The sequence below is a fragment of the Tamandua tetradactyla genome, assembly GCF_023851605.1.
Source record: "Tamandua tetradactyla isolate mTamTet1 chromosome 15 unlocalized genomic scaffold, mTamTet1.pri SUPER_15_unloc_3, whole genome shotgun sequence".
In the NCBI taxonomy this organism is placed as follows: Eukaryota; Metazoa; Chordata; class Mammalia; order Pilosa; family Myrmecophagidae; genus Tamandua; species Tamandua tetradactyla.
In genome coordinates this window covers 273180-290946 of record NW_027518246.1, presented here as the reverse complement: position 1 = coordinate 290946, position 17767 = coordinate 273180, and the positions used below count along the sequence as shown (strand labels likewise).

The window sequence follows — 17767 nt, the reverse complement described above, 5'->3', positions numbered from 1 at the left end:
AGGTGGCAGGCTGCGTGGGGACTCCGCGTTGGCTCTGCAACGTCCCGCTTTATGGCCCCACGTACATTTTGGAAGATTTGGTCCAGGACCTTAGGGTTTAGGGGACACCTAAATGTTAACATCTAAAACAAACGCCACAAACGCGAGCGTGCTGGATGGGATGAGGAAGTTGTCGGTCCTAGTTTGTAGCAGGTTCTCTTCCCTGTTTCTCGGCTACTGGCAGACACTTAAGTTTCTTAATGGAAATCCCAGCAATTTGGGAAATTGTTTAATGAACGTATTTTTTTTTTGAAAAAAGAAAAGTCCTAGGTATTCCTTGCTGCAGCAATAGCACATTAAGCGGTTTTACGTCTGGGCTGAAGGAAGCCTCTCCCTGCTTCCTAATAGATATTCTCTGTAACGTTTCCTTTTGTTGATGGGACCCTTTTAATTTCCCGCGGAGAAAACACACGTTTGACAGTTGGAAAAATAGTAGACCTCGGGATCGTACACTGCTTCAGCTTCCCTTTTGGCTTGTACAGTACTTTCCTTTGAGCCAGGATGCTGCTGTTGATGGTTTCTCCGCCACCATCCCCCCCGCCCCTCCATGCCTCCGCTCCCCACCAATCAATGGGGTAGCACTTTGTAAAAGCTTCCGCTTGGCTTTCAGTTCTGTTTGGGAGTTTTACAGTAAACGCTAGCGATTCCTTTTTGCTAATTGGGGAAGAAGGATGCCTCTAGAGACTGAAGTTGTCTTCTGTATTTGGGTTAGTCTGGGTGGCTAATGAGACCTTAACTGTGTTGTCAAAGAAACTGCATTGATTTCTGGAAAATGTCACAGTTGTGCTGGTGTCTCTATTTTTTAAACGTTGTCAGTATTTAGAAACTGATGAAAAGCTCCAATAGCCATCAGGGGTAAACTCCAATTTGTTCCTTTTCTGGTGACTTAATCTGACTACAATTCAAACAGATGCATAATTAAAATATATTAGGGGGAAGGGCACGCCTGGCTAAACTTATTAACCATCCTCAGGCGTTTTATGCTCCATTGAAATTAAACCATCCAAAAAGTGAGCACAGATTTACTTTGACAGCTTTTCAGCAGCCTCTCTGGGCTATGGAAAGTGAATGGATCCGCAGGGTCAGGGTGAGGCAGTGAGCGAGTTTAAGCAGAGTAGTTGATAGTGAGGGAGGTGGGTGCTGAATCTTCTCCTGGTGGTAGTAAACTATACTCTGCATTCTCTGGAGTTCCCACACTCAGGCTAACAGCATGTTCAGGGATGTATACCTTAAGTCAGCGAATCTTGGCTCACACCCATTTATCTGTCATGAAGTCCCCTGATAATAGATGTGAGAACATCACCAAACCCTTCTTAATGCATGTTACATGGTATTTATCATCTACTCATTGATAGGAAGCCACTGTCAGGTGTGTATTTTTCCCCAACTTTGAAGCTATGTGCAGAAATTTAGTAATCATGTTGTATTCTTTGAGAAATGGTCTGTGTGGAAGAGTTGAACTCCTCCTTTGCTTTCCAGATTTGTATTATAATGCACCTGCTATTGCTAGGATATTGGCAGAATAAACTCTAGCTTCCAAAGATGGATGACATTTCACTAAAACCCACTCAGGGACAAGTTAAATAGTAAGCATTTAGTCCAAAAATATGTAGCTTATGAAAAGAAAGTATCTGACTGTAGTACTGTAAACTGTTGCAGAACACTGTGATAAAAGCAAGCATTCCTATTGTATGCTACTTTTAATCACTTTCCAGTTCTTAAAAAGTATGTCAGAATATTTTTCTTTTTAACATGAAAGCTAGAACTAAACTAACTGCATATACATTTTTCTGTAGTTCTACTGTTTATTCAGTGCTCCTTAATCATCAGTTACAAGTGCTGGTACTTTGTAATTTGGGGAGAATGGTATGAGTGTGGTGATGAATTAGTTGTGGCCTTAAGGTTGACAGTTGTTAAAAGTTCTTCACATGTTGTAGGGTTAAATGCTGCCAATTTTCCTGGCATCTACCTAGCTACATTGATGCACTTAGTGTGATGATTTGCCCATAGCACATAATTGATGGCATTCGCAATATGATATATAGACATCATGTTACTGATTTAATGTTGAGGTTCTCTAGTACAAGTTATGCATTGCTGAAGCTTGAAAAGTGTATTATTATTCTGATTTCTTAGAAGCAGAACATGTACAATCACATACTCTTAAGAGTATGAAATCTTAAAGTATCAAACATGGTGTTTGTGTATCCAAAACTATAACATACATCTGAATAGGTGCACTGAACTTATTTGGTGTGTCTTCAGCATATTAAGCATATTAAGACCATTCAGTGCCAAAATGGACTGTAAACTGTGGCTTTTCAGATACTCTTTCTATCTATCTACTGTAACTCATTGGGGTTTGGAGGGGAAAAGGGTCTGGTGTGTCAAGTGGAAACTGTAGGATGATGATGATGATGTGTTTATTTCCACCGCTCCATTTCAGACCACAAAGACTCAAGTTTAAAACAGTGTTTAAAATACATCTGTGAATTCCACTGCCCCCCAGGAGCTTGTGTGAGATATAGTTCTGTAAGGAGAGGTCAGTCATGGGGCATAAATACCTATTTTAGATGGAAGAGCAAAGATCTTTGCAAACCTCACGGGATAGCCAAATGCGTTTTTGTTTCTGGCCTTAATCAAGTACAGGCAAAATCATAGTTCTCATTGTTGACTTGTTTAATCCATTAAAAAAAATCTTTCAAAAGCAATTCCTATCTTCCTATTGTCATTTGAAATTTGGATTACTGCTAAAGATGTCCAGAGAGGAACACACCTCTTTTGCTTGTAATCTCTTGGTAATTGCAGTGTAATCACATTATGACAAAGAAAGAAATCCATGGTATGGTAAAAATTACCTAATTGGCTGTAATTAATCTAAACTGTATAATCTGAACTTGCTAACTAAATAATATGCTATCTGTGATATAGAAAGTTTTCTACCAGAAAACTTTTGTATTCCACAGTTGTCTTAGCTATTCAAAACCTTCTTAAAATGGTATCAATTTCACTAAATATAAAACAGAAATTCATTTGAACCATTATGGCAAAAAAACCTGTTAAATGTCACAGATTTTTTTTCCTACTATTCACTTTAGGTTGCATCTTTGTAAAGATTCCATTCCACTTACTACATTAATAATAGTTAAAAAAAAAGAACTTATAAAGCAATAACAATAGAAGAGTTTAGCATGAATAAAGTTAATTATGACTTTGTGTTAAGTTTATTATTTTGAAAAAAGCACTAAATAAACTGCTTTGAATCCTTCCACAAAAGGAAGTTTAGAACTTCCTTGCACTGATGGGGAGTTTTTATTCCTTTTGAAGAATCATAGTTAGCCTTCTGTCTGTGCTCAAACACAGATTAAACAATTTAGAGAACTGTCAGTCTCATTACTAAGTGGCAATTCAAGATGAAAAATTATTTCTCCAATTCCTTTACCATGATTTTTCTTAAAAGTCCTCTAATATTTCTTTGAAAAAAGTGGTTAAAATGAGACTTAATCCACATAGAACAGCCAGAAATAAGAAAACATGTTAAAATGGATAAGTTAAATGTTGATTTATTAATTTTTGATAATTGTACCAGGGTATTGCAAGATGTCAACATTACAGAAAACTCAGTGAAAGATATGTGGGAACTCTCTGTACTACTTTTGCAACTTTTATATGTCTAAAATTATTTCAAAATAAGCACAAATGCACCAGTCAGTTGGGTAGTTTATTCACTTAAAGTGCTTTGAAGAGAGAGAAGATTCCCTTTTTACAAAGTAATTGTGTTTAATCTTATAGATAGTGATTTGGTTTTTTAAGATTAGTTGTGTTTTAGAAATGTCAAGTTAAATTAATCAAATTAATGGAAAATAAAAGATACACACACAAATTTTAAAAGTTAGGTGAGCCAAAGATTGAAGAAATCCTGTAACAAACATGACTTACTGATGTGTATTACAGATGAAAAAGGGAATTTGATTTTCTAGCCTGAACTATGTGCTTAATTTTATCCCTTATGTTGCATGGTCATTGTTCTTCAATGGGAAATTTGTGTCGAGTTAGCAGAGCAGAGACAGCTATACATGAAGAAACCTTAGAGAACATCTAGCATCAAGGGTCTAACTTTCCAGACCCAAGAACAGAATGTAAATCAATGAGGGCAAGTCTAGAATTCTACCACCAGAAGGCATACCCTCCCAAAGCATTCAAAATTAGACAGAAAACAAAGCAAAACAAAAACCCCACAAAAGACAAGTAAAACAGATCTATGGATCACCAATTTCAGACTATGATTCAGCTCCCTTCATTTAACAGATGAAGAAACTGAGAGTAAAATGTATACCTTTAATAGCAGAAAGAGAACAGTATCTAGTTCACCCTCAGTATCTAAAACTTCATGGAAAACTCTGGGGCAGACCTGAAAGGGAGAACTTGTTGACATACACCCTTAACTGAGGGCAAATTGTTCCTAGGGGTGCTTATAACCATCCATTCATTCATCCAGGCTCACTCATGTGAAATAGATAGGTGGTGTATTTTAATATCATCATACTGGTGGGAAACAAAGATGCAGTTGATACAGAATCTTCACCTGCAGGAAAGTGTTGCCTGGGAAGGGCAAGTATTACCAATGCCTTGCTCCTGAGTCAAAAGACTCCAGGTCTTTGAGCAACTAATTTACATGTTAAGCAATTTTCCGTTTTAGATTTTAACAAGCACTTGGGGATAAAAAGAATAAGAAATTCCAATGGTATTCTCATCCTCTTCCATTCACTCCTCCAATACTTAATAATTACCTGCTATATGATAAACAATCTTTTTAAGGGGTAGTCTTCTTTTTCTAGTGATAATACTAACCCATGTCGGTCTAAGAGTACTACTCCAAAATTAACTAGAATAAGTGGTTACAGATACTACTATAGCCTCTTTTTTTCATACTTTATTTCCATTCAAACTCATATATTCATGAGAAAAGAAAGATACCTGCAAACATGAAAGCAGATTCTGCTGAGCTCCCAAACTGCCATGGCATAATGATATCTGTAAAATATCTGTGTTTGTGCCCTGCATCACTGCTAACCCAAGTCTACTGATGGCTCAGTATAATGTGCTTGTGTAAAAACAAATAAACTGAAGACCCATATGTGTATATAAGTAATGATAATGAAGAATAATATAAGGTCCAGATGAGGCAAAGGAAGAATTTATATTAACCATTTAATGAAAAAAGTACAGAAGTAGCACATTAAATTTCTCTTTATTTGTTGACCCCAAACATAGTAAGTTCGAGTTCTATTTCTTATTTCTGTGTGTGAGATAAAAGTAGTAAACAATGATATTCATTTATTCCATCAAGACATATTTATATCAAGCACGTAATCTAGTTCAAGCACTGAAGATACAGTACAGAATAAAGCATGGTCAGGAATATCTTCAAAACAAAATAATAAGTGAATGGAGAGTAAACTCAAATCCCTGTATCCTCAACAGGTGAAGAGAACACTAGGTAAATAAGTTGATGTTGATGATGACTGAAGGCAGTGTAAGAACTAGAATTTCTTTCTGAGCCATAAAATAAAATTAAGTTTTATCTATAACATTTTAAGTATATTTTATTACTTGTTGTGCTCTGTTCATAAGACACTTCCAGGCACTGTGGAAGGAATCTATCCACAATTCAGTTTTGGTGAGCATGGGGAGTGAGAATCAGAAACACGTAGGTTAAACCACAAGAAACTGCTGATATTGTGACTTTAAAAGTTAGATTTATTCATTTTTAATTTCATCTTTATGCTGCTATATTTCTATAGATTTTACCATTTCCAGGGTGTTCTACTTTGCTAGCTGTAGGAATGTGATAGATCTGAAATAGAATGGCTTTTAAAAAGGAGAATTTGTGAAGTTGCTAGTTTACAGTTCTAAAACTGAAAATGTCCAAATTAAAGCAGATCTATAGAAATGCCCAATCTTAGGTATGCAGGGAAAGATATCTTGGTTTCAGAAAGCTGATGATGGTCAAGGTTTCTCTGTTCTTTGCAAACATGGAAAAATCTGCTAGCTTTCTCTCCAAGCTTCTTATATCATGAAACTACCCCATGGGTGTTTTCCTTCTTCATCTCCAAAGTTCTGTGGCTGTGTGGGCTCTCATGGTTCTCTTTCCTCTGCTGTGGCACTGTGATGGCTATCTTTTTTTTTTTTTAATATACATGGGCAGGCACTGGGAATTGAACCCGGGTCCTCTGGCATTCCAGGAAAGCGTTCTTGCCTGCTGAGCCACTGTGGCCTGCCCTGTGATGGCTATCTTGCAGCTCTAAAGCTTTTCCCAGAATGCCTCCTCTTTTAAAGGATTCCAACCAAATAATCAAACCTACCTGGAATAAGTGGAGTCATATCTCCCTCAAAGGTTATTATCCACAGTTGGTCCAGTCACACCTCCCTGGAGGTAATCCAGTCAAGCTTCCAACATAGGACTGAATAGGGTTTAAAAGAAATGGCTGACTCTACAAAATGGATCAGGATCAAAACATAATCCATTCAAATCAACACATTCCATTTCTGGACCCTAAAAAGGCATGTTTTCCCCATATACAAAATACTGAACAAGGTTTAAAAGAAATGGCTAACTCCACAACAGGGATCAGGATGAAAACAAAATAGTAATGGTGACTTTATATTGGTCTATGTGATTATTTTTACCAGTTTTTCATTTGTTTGTTTCTTCATATAACTTGAGCTATAATCTTGGGTTCTTTACTTTCAGCCTGAATGATTCCTTCAGCATTGCTACTATGGCAGGTCCACTACAATGAATCCATCTGCTTTTGTTTATCTGGAAATGTCTTAATTTTGCCCTCATTTTTGAAGGACAGTATTGATAGGTATAGAATTCTTGGTTGAAATTTATTTTTTTTCTTTCAATGTTTTGTATATGTCCTCTCACTACTTTTCTGATCTCATGTTTTCAGATGTGATATTCTCACCTAATTGTCTTATTCAAGATACATGTTTATTATGATTTGCATCACTTTTTTGGCTTTCAAGATTCTCTCTTTTCTTTCAAGAGCACGTTGCTATATGGCACATTGTGGGAACACAAGCTCAGACACTATAGATATTTTCAGCAAGTGAGTATTTTATTGCCTGTACAGCACAAAGGGTCCAAAAGAGCCAGAGGAATTATCTCACCTTGGCTGGTCCCCAAGGAGGCCAACTGCTCAAGAGCTCTGCCTGTCTCTCTTTATGCCAGATACTAGGGACATATGTAGTTCCCAAATGTTAAGATTTCCACATTCTAGGATGGGTACATGTTTGCCAATAAGCAAACATCATGTCTTGAATAAATATCTACCTTGGCTGTCTGTAGTCTTTGACAAAATGAAACATACTTAACATCAACATGCAAACAAGTGCAAATGGAAACATAACAAACACTTGCACAATAACAAACACAGGGGAAAAAAGAAGGGGATATGTTAGGGCTGAGAGTCAGGTGCCAAACATTACCATGACTTCCACAGAATCTTGTTATCTGACAGTTTGATTGCAGTGTTTCTTGGCTTGATTCTATTTTTATTTATCCTACTTGGCATTTTAGCTAAGATTCTTGTATGTATAAATATGTAACTTTTATTAAGTTTCATAAGTTTTCAGCCATATTCTTCAAATATTCTTTCTGACATTTCTCTCTTCTCTCCTTTTAGGACTTCCATTATTCACATGTTGGTATGCTTATTTATCAATCAAACCAAATTGTGTAAATATATATAGTATTTATACACAAAATTTTATATTTATACATATATATGTATATATATATATATACACTTTGTCCTTGGGTGCCATCCAGCTCCTGTCAGTCCAGTAACGTTAAGATGAATCAATTAAAGTTTTCCTATAAAATTTGAATTAACCACTATAACATTTTTGATGGCAAATACCACCAAAAGCAAATGGCCTTAAGTTTAGTAACTTTATCATGTGATTGGATGGGGTTTCTTATCTGCACTAAAGTATCATCTGTGGACCTTTTTTAGGAACTAGCAAATTTTACCTAAACACAGCTTAGAGAGAGACTTAGAGAGAGACTTCTAAATGTTGTAAGCATTGGAAACTCCCTCACACTAACAAACATTCCAAGGAGAGAGCTCTAGTTTAAGTCTTAAAATTTTGCTTTACATTAGTTTGGTGATCTTTCTATGATAAATTTCAGTTCTCCACAGAGATCTTTAGAAATCTTAATTTAAAAGGATGAGGTGACAGGAAGGTTCTCTCTGGCTGTGTCTGGAGCCAGGGTGGGAAGCCTAAAATAAGAGGGATGGCAGAAACTCAAATTGGGCTTGAGGATGGTGGTCCTTGGGTGGATTGGCAGAGTGCTTGTGATTATTTGTTGAATTTCTAAAAAAGACTGATAGATGGTGAATTAGTAAGAAAGTTGAAATTCTGTGAAAAGATACTGGAAAATAATGAATTTTCACCCTAGTCAAACAGCTCTGCTTCTCATTGAGAAACAGATATATCAAGATCTCATCTGGAAATACCTGGCCAGCCCATCCAGAGCTGATGCAGGACAGGCTTGTATATTTAAAAATATGATGGAGAATAGAACTTCCTGTAGAAAACATCAAAACTGTGGGGCACAATAAACTTCTTTCCCAGACTCAGTGGAACATTATAGGCTGCACAATTCAGCATGGGTGGAAAAAAGAGAATGGGCTGGCTGCACAGTGGGAAAAAAAAAGTTTTGAATCATTTTATTGAAAGTCCTTCATTGTATTTTATAAAATATGATGTATTTGATGATGTTGATGGACAAGAACTTGCCCAATAAAACTTTGGATCTTGCCTACAGGTCTTTATCTCATTATGGCCCCCAATGTTGTTGTGACTGTTTACCAGTCCCAAACAATTCCCTACATTGAAACTCTGCTTTAACTTGTTTTATCTAAGGTTTGAGAACTTTCTAAACATCTTTCCTAAATTACTCATTCTGAGTGCCTTTCACAGTGATGTTCTCCCTCAATACAGAGAGTTTAATAAAGAACCTCTGGTTGACCATTCTCTCTGGCATAAATTAATATATTTGCTTAATAATAATAAAAATGATAAAAAGTCAATATGCTCTAATTTATCATTTACTATGTGGTAATGCAGTGTTATTATTTAATATATAGTAATACAGTGCTATTTGCAGTGAAACAATTTTATGAAGTATACTGTGTGAAAAATAGTATTTTTCATTAAGTAAATGTGTGAGAAATATCAAACATGAACAACTGAGTCACAATAATACAGCTATTTTAAAATTTCTTTTATATGAAAGAGCTAGAACATGCAAATTCATATATAGAGAGAGTAGATTACCAATAATCTGCTGTTGAGGGAAAGGAGAATGGGGAGTTAATGCTTAAAGGGTGCGGACTCTCTTTGGGGTGATGGAAAATTTGAAAGGATGATATTGATGATCACACACTAAGAATATAATGAATCCCACAGAATAACATGACTGAGATTGTTCAGACGGGAAATTTTATGGTATATACATACATGTATGTGTGTGCGTGTATTTATTACTGCAGTTAGAGGGATTAAAAACATACATTTTAATGAAATAGGGTAAACTTTTGAACTTCTAAAAATCTTTTCCATTTTTTAAACTAAAACCTTTGTCAAAAACATCACAAAAGCTTCAAATATTCTAGAATAGAGAATGATTGAAACAATCTGTGTTTGCTATGTAGAGAGGAATTAACTGAGCCACAGCAGTCCTTGGCTAAGGGAAGATAAGTGCCTAGTTCAGGTTATCAAGATAGCAACTGATAAAGCCAAGATTTGACCCAAGGTCTCTCTGGCTCCACAGCATGTACTCATAAATATTATAACCCTTTCTAATTGTTTAGACTTGGCTGGATTTATCTACTTCACTCTCATATGAAGTGCATTGTTCCTTTGATTGTTTCTATCATTTTTTTTACTTTCAATATATTTCTCCTTTTCTAGGGACTTAAATAATTTTTATTGAATAAGTAACTCAATAAATATTCTAATGAGCCATCATTGGTTTATAGACTATATATGTGTGCATGTATTAGTTATCCCAAGTTATGCTACATTATTCTTATTCAAAAAAATATAACAACTTTGCTGAGATTTAACTCATACACCATGAAATTAACATATTTTAAGTGTGAACTTCAATGATTTTTAATATATTCACAGGTTTGTGTAATCATCACCACAAACTCAGGTTAGAACAAGAGTTCTAAGATGCCTCATACCTATTAGCAATTATTCCCCTTTCTGCCCTCCACCCCAACCTATCCCAGCCTAGCCCCAGGCAATCACTATACTAACTTTTTCTGTATGGATTTGCCTAGTTTGAAAATTTCAGATTAATGGAATCATGGACTCATACATATGTATGGACTGTATGACTTTGTGACTGATTTCTTTCACTTTTCTAATGTTTCCACTGTTTACCCATGTTGTAACATGTATCAGAACTTCACTCTTTTGTATGGTAAAGTAATAATCCATTGTCTGCATATACCATGTTTTATTTATATATTCATCAGTTGATGGACATGTGGGTTGTTTATACATTTTGGTTGCTATAAATAGCACTCCTATGAATAATCATGCAGATTTTTTTAAGATTGTAATTTTAAATTTTTTTAATTTTTAAAAAAATACCAAAAAACACCAAACACAAACATTCATAACTTTTGATCATTCCATTCTACATATATAATCAGTAATTCTCAATATCATCACATAGTTGCATATTCATCATCATGATCATTTCTCAGAATATTTGCATCTATTCAGAAAAAGAAATAAAAAGAAAATAGAAAAAAATTCATACATACCATACCCCCACCCCTCCCCCTCACTGATCACCAGCATTTCAATCTAAATTTATTTTAACATTTGTTCCCCCTATTATTCATCTTTATTCTATATGTTTTATTCATCTGTTAATAAGGTAGATAAAAGGAGCATCAGACACAAGGTTTTCACAGTCACACAGTCACATTGTGAAAGCTTTATCATTATACAGTCATCTTCAAGAAACATAGCTACTGGAACACAACTCCACATTTTCAGGCAGTTCCCTCCAGCCTCTCCACTACATCTTGACTAACAAGGTGAGATCTATTTGTGCAAGAATAACTTCCAGGATAACCTCTTGACTCAATTTGGAATTTCTCAGCCACTGACACTTTATTTTGTCTCATTTCACTCTTCCCCCTTTTGGTTGAGAAGTTTTTCTCAATCCCCCAATGCTGAGTCTCAGCCCATTTTAGGGTTTTTCTCAATCTGTTGATGCTGAGTCTCAGCTCATCCCAGGATTTCTGTCCCACATTGCCAGGAAGGTCCACACCCTTGGGAGTCTTGTCCCACATAGACAGGGGGAGGGTGGTGAGTTTGCTTGTTGTGTTGGCTGGAGAGAGAATCACACAGGTTTTTGTGTGGACATGCTTGTTTTCATTTCCCTTAGGTATATACTTAGAAGCAGAATTCCTTGGTCACATAGTAACTCTATGTGTAATCTTTTGGATCAATAACTGGATTATTTTCCAAAGCGGCTACACCATTTTACATTTCCACCAGCAGCGTATGAAAGTTCCATTTCCCATTGTTCTTGATGTGTTTCATTGAATACTTGCTCTCTTAGAAATATTGTATAATTTTCTGACATGTTTTCCTGATGTTTTCAAAAGAAAAAAAAGTCTTCTTTGAGAAATTTCAAGTTGTTCACAGATAGAGAAGACTCTAACGATTTACATTAACTTCAGGAATAACTGGAATCTTTTCAAGGAGGGTATGAGAGAAGGGATAAGGAACGTTTAAAGGCTGAGGTCAAGAATTCGTGGGTATAAGGGAACTCCAGGTGAGAAGCCATCTCAGAATTTTTAATGATTTTAAAATAGCCATTAATAAGCCTAGAAATGTTACTCATTGAAGTTAAATCAGAGATGGGGCCTCCAAATTCATACTTAGTGAAAGACCCCAATGTATCCTATGAAGTTTCAGCATTTAGTAATGGTAATATGAAAATTTCCCAGAGAGATGAAGGCTAAAGTTCATTTCCAATGTACTGTTTTGGAAACTTGCTCAACTGGATTAATTTAAAAGAGTGATGGTCAAAAGGAAATTCAATGCATAGCAGAGGCACATTGTTTACTTTCTATAGTGTAAACAATGTCCAGATGCATTGAAATCTGACAATAACCAAATTATGTGTTTGGCTTCTTTAAAATCTGAGATACAGTTAACATTCTGTTGCCAGAAAGCAAAGAGCAGCAGCACCATCAGTGACAAAATAATAAAGAATTAAAAATGATCATATGAATAAAATGCAGTATTCATATACAATGGAATATTACTCTGCCATAAAACTGAATGAAGTCTTGATGCATGTGACAGTATGGATGAAACTTGAGGATATTAATTGGGTGAAATACATCAGATACAAAAGGACAAATATTATTTGATATAAACTTTATATTTATTATTTGATATAAACTAAATATAATAACCAGGCTCATAGAGTTGGACTCCAGAATGTAGATTACCAGGGGATGGAATAGGGGTAGAGAATAGGAAGCTGACACTTAATTTGTACAGAATTTCTATTGATTGTAAAGTTTTGGAAAGAATAAGATAAATGGACACTGGTTGGATTAAAATGAAGATGAAAACAAAATGACTGCTTACTACCTGGACCCTCTGCCACATAAAAATCCCTACATCTTGGCTTACAGATGTACTTTTGTAGCTGAACTTAAAATTGTGCAGTTTACTAAATTTAATTTTGTTCTTTACCATATTTATGAATTTTCTCATTCTAAATTTGGTTTCTTTAATACCATTTCCTTCAATAACTGCATGCAAAATCTCCATTTCAAAAACCCAGCTAAAGTCTTTATGATTTTTCTCTCAGTTACACTGAGGAATGTCCTCTGCTTCTCATTCTATACCAACATTGATCCAACTTTCTTTCCTCTATCCTTTTCATTATTCATTCAATAGATATGTTGGAACATATTCTTGGAGCAGGGAACACAGCGGTGGATGAGACCAAGGCTTTGGTCTGGAGGACTCCAAAAGTTCCTAACTAATGGTCCTTCACACATACTTCTAATGTTCTTTCAACATTTGACCATGGGGTAGATAGGCTTTGTTTCTGATATCTCTAGGAGGTTAGCCTTTTTACTCCATGTTACTTTGTCTCCACATGCCAATATGTTACCATGAATTCTTGAGCCAAATTCGGATTGAATTTCATTCAAGTCATAGGAAACTTTTCAGGAGCTAATTTAGAAGTTTTTAATTATATACTTTTCTTACACTTTTGATTTCCCTCTCTTTTATTACTCTTTATCCTTCATTACTACCAAAATTTGTATAAAATTACATCAAATATGAACTGTAAGATACAATGGTATTTTTTCATCAAACTGATTTTTTTTGTTCATTCACAAGCTTTTTAGCTTTTTTGTCACTGTAATGACACCTCATATTCCAAACCTTATTTTTTGAGGAAGGCACTACTCAGCACTTATAATCCACCTGACCGCTATACATGAAGCTCTGACCTCAGGTCTTTCATGAGCATGGAAATAGGCTCATCCTCACCCCCACTCCCCTGTGCCAGCCTCAGAAAAGCCACTGGCAGGATGCTGCACTGCCTGTTCCATCAGTATTTCACATTCAGAAAAACAGTTTTCTCTCTTTCTCCTGACTGTGACTCCAGGAATGACCATGGAGATATAGGGCTCCAATTTTTTGGGTTTGCCTCAAAGTTGTGTTCAGAGAAATGAGCATGAAGGAAATACCTATTAAAATGTTTATCAGCTCTGGCTACCTGTGAAAAAACTTCACATGATGGCTGTTTCTCTAGGACCACTGCAGATATGGTGCTTAGGATCCATGTAACCTGCCATCATCTTATTCTAGGTTTTGATGTGTCAGTTTCAACATGCTGGGCATGCAGCCTCATACCCTCTCTGATCTCAGGTAGACTTGTCTGGGAAACCTGCCCTCTGAGTTGGGCCAAATCTTCTCCACAATGCTGGATGCAGTGCATTGTCCCCTCCTCACTGCAGGGAGGCTGGTTCCTTTCCTGAGCATGACAGGTCATGTTCATCACATGTCTATGCTTGAACTATTTGTTCAGCTGTGGCAAAAGACAAAATTTCCTCCAGAAACAGGAGAGAGCAAGCAGCAAAGAGCATGAAATAGCTTCATCCTCTGAACAAAGAGGAACTCAGAGTCAGAGTGCTATAACCACTACCTTACCAGCCTCTCTTGCTGGGCCCTGATAGGATTCCTGAGGTCCAAATGGACTGACTTTGGATCACAGATGAGCAATGATGTCTTTAGTGTCACCAATGTTTATGGCCAGCTTAACATGGTGTCAAACTCAACCAAAGTAGAAGCTATTATTAGACACAGTAGGATTTAATGCCCTGTATAAAGCAATGCCTATTTTTCAAGGTACAAATATAGACATGCTTGCTGAGAAGTTAGGTCTATGTTAGAAAAGAAACCACAATTTGTGATTTCTCTTAAAAAATTTTGTATTTTTTTCTTAAAAACATTTCTATTTACAGAAATGTAGTTATTATGTAAATATTGTACATATCTTGATTTCTAGAATGGTTATGTGATGATTATGCAACTCCCACAACTTGTATGACAAAATATTCTGCATGTATTAATATTTTCTTTTAAAGCAAATAATTAATATAATTGAAGTGTGTATGGCTGTAAAAGCACTATTCAAATACCATGCTCATGCAATAAAAACTAGTTGTATTGTCAAAAAAATACAATGATATTCTATATTGTTTTATTGTACAATTCTTTAGACTTTCTTGATGCTTACAGTAAAACATATTTAGAGAGAATCTCAAATTATTTGTATGTAAAAATTCACATGCATATGTGAATATTAACATTAAGAACAGATAATCTTACATATTGGATTCAGTTTACAAGTCATTTAATATGTAAGTAAATATGCATCATTACTACATATTTTATTTCTTGTTTTGTAGATGTACAAAACAAGACAAGACATAGTCACGAACATGATCTTTATCTGGGAATTTGATGTTCTTCCAATCTGAAAAATATGCTAACTTTAAAGACAAAGCAATTGTTTGGGAATATCACAAAGAATATTTATTAAAAAGTGTGAAGTTCCTGTCACTGAACACTAACAGACAGTACAAAACTATCTGTCAGAGAAGCTGTAAAAGTAGTTGCTACCTTGAATAAGAAGCTGTTATTGTTGACCATTTAGAATATTTATAATTCCAGAATTCCAGAAATAAAGTATGCATGTATCATAGAATTGGGAGATTTAAAAAAGAATGGCCTATGTTGACTAGCATAATAATGATAAAAATTGTATAAAGACTCCAACTTATTGATCTCATGCTATTTGCCAGGCACTTTGCTAGGCAGATTTAGATTGTTCTATGATCACCTTCATAAAGAAAGCACCATGTCTAAAAATGTCCCCAAATTACAATAAATCAAACTCAATAGCTTCACTTCCAAAGTTGGCTATACCAGATACTTTCCATAGAAAATCCTTCTCCCTTGTACCATGCATGGAAATTTGAAGGATATTTGCTTTTCAACTTTGGAAATTGCTCTTTGTCGAGGCCCAACTGGTCATTTAAGGCCAGGCTATTCCTTTGGTGTTACACTCCTAAAGTACAAATCTGCCAGAGGGGCCATCACTAAGAGACCAAGGTGACACAGTCTCTTCTTCATTGTCACTGTCACATTTATACCTTCCAACATTCAACTGCCTTAAGGTCATGGCCTTGATTTAGTTCAAGTCTCCTCCATTCACATTACCAAGTTCCAGGAAATCCAGAATCCCTCAATACTTTCATCTTTTATTCTCAAGTCTATATTCCTTCACCATAGGCTTATATGTTTGTTAGGGTCTTTACTCTGTGCCTTCTAAAATAAATTTTAAAAATACCCTCTTGGGATAAGGATAACCTAGACCTCAGAATAAAGACCTAAACATCTTCCTGAAACTTGGGATGAAGAAGAAAAATAAAGAAAGTATGACACTCTATTTTTCTATCTCAGGTAGGTCTATAGTAACAAGAAACATTTTGTAAATAACATCCTGATACATGAATTTCACAACAAAATTTCCTACTAATATACTTCAGAAATATTGGATTTAATTTCTACAACAGCATTATAGTATAAGAAGTATTACTGTATTTCACAGATAAGAAACTGAAGCAACATTCCAAAATTCACACAGCTAATATTGGAAGAATAAAGAATTAAAATCTAGTTTGTCTGATTAAAAACTTATGTTCAGGGCAGGCCATGGTAGCTCAACAGGCAGAGTTTTTGCTTGCCATGCTGGAAACCTGGGTTTGATTCCTGGTGCCTTGCAAAAAAAAAAAAAAGAAAAGAAAGTGTTCACATGTTCATGGTCATAAAGTGTATCACTTTTATGTTTATCATAGGTAATTCAACTAAAATGTTCTGAGCACCTTTGTAGAAGTATGAACTTAAATAATTTTCCTTATAAGAATGAGGTCCTGAGTCCTTTTGAAATCATATGGCATGTGTTAGATTAAAGTTTGTGCCAAGGGTTTTAGGAGTTCAAAAAGATACTGACCAGGGCTAATTATCAAGACCCTATCATTGAAGGATCTGAGATTTTACCTTATTTTTAAGGTAACAAGTTGGACTGTAGGAGTTTCATAGATATTGTAAAAGACAAAAGGGAGTAACCTAGATTGGTCCAGATAGGTGGTTGTGCATAGAGTGATTTGCATTATAAGGGGGAAATCTTGAATTTAGGGAAACAGAATCATTTATAATTGGAGTAAGAATGCTATTTTTCTCTCTTTATTTTGGACAACTATCAGCTACTTATATTTTACAAACAGGTTCACATTTGAGAAGCCAAGTTCAAACTGCCAGTTGAAAATGACAGAGTATGTAAGAGAATGGATCAATTTTGACATGTTGGGTGTTGTTTTACACAGCTGTCAGGAATAGCAGTCTTCCTTTTTAATTTAAACAGCGCCCAGGAGGGAGTAACCGCGTTTCAGGCCAAGAATTTTGGAAGGGGAAGTATGTTGTTCATAGCAATGGGAACATGAGGGAGGTGTTGTCCTTTATGTATACAGAATCCTTTATTTCATGCTTTCTCTTCAGATTGTTAAAAGACTAACATTGTTTATATATAATAAATTTAATATAATACATTATAAAATATATAATTTAATATTATGTACAATGTTTTATAAATAAAGAAGAAGAACAATGTAGAGTGTGCCCATAGGAAAGGCAGGCCCAGAAATGAGACAATTTTGTTTTGAATTTGAATGTTTGGAATTTTCTGACCAGGGACTTATTGGAGAAAGAGTGAAGAAAATCATAAGATACAGGGAGAAGAAGGAGACATGTTGCTGAAAATTAGGAGACTTGGATTTTTGTTTCATCTTTGCCACCAATTTTCCATCTGACATTGGGAAAGCTACTTCAGTTCTTTAGATTTTAGTTTCTCCACATCAAAATGAATGGGTTGAAGGAACTGCCCATGTGCTCGATAGCTGGGTAGTTGTAATATTCTGTTGTGTCTATGCTGATGCTCCTGAGAATGCAGAGGGAACATAGTCAGCAACTGAAATGTATTAGAAGCCTTAAAGGTGAAAATTCAAGCTCTTTATCCACC

General features: G+C 35.5%; 1 protein-coding gene across 1 annotated transcript in view; it reads right to left on the bottom strand.

Annotated features, from left to right (window-relative positions):
* LOC143672784 (NEDD4-binding protein 2-like) overlaps positions 1–17767 on the bottom strand; it is a 44767-nt gene that overhangs the window by 568 nt on the left and 26432 nt on the right.